The following is a 4,070-nucleotide window of genomic DNA, read 5'->3' on the forward strand; positions in this document are numbered from 1 at the left end:
TTGTATTGCTGACTTCACTGCTGGTTTTAGCACTTGCAAGTCTAACCTTAGCATTAGATTCCTCACTGTCCTATCAAAGGGACGAAGGGACATGCCTTCCAAATTAGAAAAAAGGCTGAGAAGGAAGACAATGGGCTGAGAGGAAGGGGAGGGGCTGAAGGAAGGCCTGGGATGCTCATAAACCTGTTGTCCACTATTATTGCTCTTCCGTGATATCTGCACTGCGAGCAATCAGATTCGCCTTGCAGATTATTTCTGCATCACATTCTGCAGATAAGCATGAACTTTTCTTGTCTTTTAAGAAATTATAAGACTCCCTGGTCCAAAAAAGCTTTTTTTAAAGGAGATATACTTCAAAACAACATTCATGGCCTTCCATTTTTATTTTCCAAACACGAAACGCTACGACGTCATTTTTCTTCACTCAGCTTCTGTGAACTTGAATGTGTAATACACAGGACCTGGAAATCTGCCACCAAACACGACGTACACAGAAAACAGCTCCGGAAAGACACCTGTGACCTTAATTTGACTGTTACCTAAGAGTTGCACAGATTAGCTGGTCTCACAGGGGATTACAGACAGGGAGAGTTCCCCAGCAAAGGGCTCAGGAGCCAGGGCCGGATAACAAGCACACTTTCAAAAGGCAGCTGCCTAAAGCAAACACTCTTCAGTTGTTTACAAAGTGTGGGAAGAAACATGGGTCTCCTATTGGTCTTTACACTTCAGTAACACATACAAAGCATACATTACACACACACACACACAAACCATACATTTCACTGCAAATCACACATCACCACACATACACAGGCATATGACACACACAGAGGTACATTATAGATGTGCACACACATACACAGATCACACATATGTGTGATCACTCACGTGCCCTCACGTAAATGCGCACACACATTCCTCAGTGTCATTAATACACGTTCTAAAAATTTAAAAGTCTAGGGGAAAGAAAAAAAATGATCCTGGAAAAATAACAGCCAAGAGATTTTGCTTTAACTGCAAAGGAGCAACAGAATTTATTGACGGGATTTAAACACAACAGTTAACGTGACAACGTTGTATTTTCAGTGTAAGGTGAATGGAAGCAGAGAGTGCGTTAGTCCAACCTGTTTACATTTGTTAAAAGAGTGGCTATCAAAACCAGCAACATGCACAATAGTACATATGCACAAAATGGAAGTATATCAACAAATATACAAAATATTCAAAATAAAAATATTTACAGGTTTAAAAATATAAACATCGATTCATCTATCCCATTAGACCATTGCAGTAGCGAAGGATAAAGGACCCTATCGGTGTTTAGAACCCTTCTTTGAAGTAGGTTTAGAAAGCATGGAGTTCAGTCTAGGAGGCTAACTTTTTTGATGATTTTCAGAGGATTAACATTCTATTATAAAAATAATATATATAAGCCTACCAATTCCTAGCCATTTTCCACCTGTGCACAAAAGTGATGCAGCCAAGCCCTGTCCTCAGAGGCTCTCCCGCCAGGAAGGCCCTTCCATGAGGAAGGCTGTTCTGCCGGGAGTTTCTGCTTGGATTTCCTTAGTCACCGCCTGCACTTCCTTACATCACACTGAGATGCTGCCTGGGGATCAGACAATCTGAAGCTCATGGCATGCTGGGCCGCTGATGACAAATGACAACCACAGGGCTTCTACGTCAGAGTCATTCTCTCCGGCATTCCGCCGGAATCCACCGCTAGCTATCAATCAGATGAGCTCCGCTAAATTTATTCTGGAAGCAGTGAAAACGGTCAGCAGTTCTTTACTAGGCAGTTAAGAGCTCTCGTTAATTCCACCTGGCTTCCGAGGCCGCGTCACAGATACCAGCGTTGTACACGCCGTACACAGTGATGATGCTGCGTTTGCCCTCCGTGCCCCTGTACTTTGGGGCCACATATGTTCTAGTATTTCTACTTTAGTTTATTAAATGATCCAGATATGAAGATCTCTGAGAAGGTTGGATGCATCTCAAGGACCCAGGCACCACAACTGCATCCGAAATGTGTGTTCTCATATCCAGCAGAAAGTTAATTATTACATACAACTCCTGACTCCTCCTAGCTTACAGTTCAACAGGGTCAGAAGGACCAGCATCGATTTTCCCACTGTGTCCCGTTACACTGACCAAAGGCAGGTAGCATATAATCTTTTTAGTTGTGATATTGATGCAATTTCAAACTGATTTCCCCTAAACACTGAGAAAGGCATCCCCCCTGGGATCAGAAAGAAAGAAAACAAGGCTTATGGATTCCCCACTGAAATTGCTTTTCTGCCTATATTATTGGCAAAACAGAGATAAGATTATATAGCCCATAAGTACAATCTAAATAACTGGGGGCTATGACCCCCAGTTTTAACTAACCTTGATAGGAAAATGTTTGCTAGTCCCTGAATCAACCTTTTGGACACTAACATAGATTTTTATGAAGGCCATCAATGGCTATTTTAAAAAAACCAAGTCCGGTTTTACATGAAAGAATCATTTAAATGACTTCCACCATCATAAAAATGGAGTTTGAATCTTATAGTTGAGAACATCAATCAGTTTCTAACTTAAAATGAGTAATTCGAAAGGGGTGTGATGGCTGAACAAAGATCTCGAATTAAAGCCAGAGCTGTGGGGTCAGGTTCAAAGGCTACCCGTTATTCCATGTGTGACTCAGGCCTCAGTGATCCTCAACCTCCTCAAGAATCAGTTTCTTCGTCTGGAAAATGGAGCCCAAACAAGTATTACATAGTTCTTGTGAGCTATCGAGACAAGGGTGTAAAGCAAAGTGGAGAGTTTCCTTTCTAACACTATAGGAAGCCCAGCCTATGGACGATCGTAGAATTAACCACAAAATGATCAGATGTGCTCAGTTAGTACCAGTTGAGTGAATTAATGAGTCTGAAAGGTAGATCGAGATTCCAGGGCCACTGGGGAAACAGAACGGATGACTTGTGATGGCAGGTGCTTGCATCTAGAATACAGATTTGAACTGGGGCAAAGGGGCATTCAGCTGCTTCCCATTTAAGAAGACAACAGACAGGCAGTTGATGGTGGAGAAGCTGGGCCCTTGTGTGCTGACGTTAGAGGTGTAAAATGCCGCATCTGCCATGGGAAACACACCATGAGGGAAGTCCTCAGAGGCTTAAAATTAAAATTACTGTATGGTCCATCAATTCCACTTTGGGGTATTTATCTGAAAGGCTTGAGGTGAAGATCTTGAAAACCTATTTCCATTCTCATGTACAGTAGGACATTATCCACAGTCGCCAAGACATTGTATCATGTCCATTGACAGGTGACTGGAAAAATAAAAGACAGTATCCATGCAGCACAACAGGATCAGCATCCAGAAAGAGAGAAGCCCTGAACATAAGACAAGGTGGGCATGATGTCTGGGAGACGTTACACTCAGTGAAGCTGTGAGTCACACAAGCATCAAATCTACCAGATCCTACTGCTCTGAGGTATTGAAAACAGTCCGATTCCTAGAATCAGAGGGCAGAATGGTGGTTAGCAGGGTTGGAGGAGGGGGCATGGCTGATCAGTGAGCAAGAAAAAGCTCCTTACTCCTGCATGTGGAAACTCTAGAGGCCTGCTCTAAGTGGTGTGCCTGTGGTCACGTGTATTGGATTGTACATGTAAAAACTGAAGAGGGCAGACTTCATGTTGAATGTTCTTACTACAATGAAAGGAACACAGATTACTCAAGGCAAAGCTACTTTAGGTTAAGGTAGGAAAGCAAGTGAGGCGTGCCTGGAATGGCCAAAATCTTATTGGGGAAGAGGTGTTGCCATGACAACAGAAGAGACTTGTGTCTGTACTTTCCATACTAATCCCTGGAAGGAGAGGGTGCTCCAAAGAGAAGGAAGCCAGTTGTTTGTTTTTGGAGCGCAAAGGAACAAGGAGCTACAGGCTCCCCTGTATGTGACCCAAGCACCAATGTCTTAGACACAAAGCTAATTTTATGAGCTTGGATGTGAGCTAGCTTTTCCTGTTAGAAGTGAAGTGAGGTCAGGAACGTCAGCAGCTCTTAGCTCCTGTGTTACTACATAGGA

The sequence above is a fragment of the Microtus oregoni genome, unplaced genomic scaffold (genome assembly GCF_018167655.1).
Source record: "Microtus oregoni isolate MIOR12 unplaced genomic scaffold, Mior012 000045F_ref0000178, whole genome shotgun sequence".
Classification (NCBI taxonomy): domain Eukaryota; kingdom Metazoa; phylum Chordata; class Mammalia; order Rodentia; family Cricetidae; genus Microtus; species Microtus oregoni.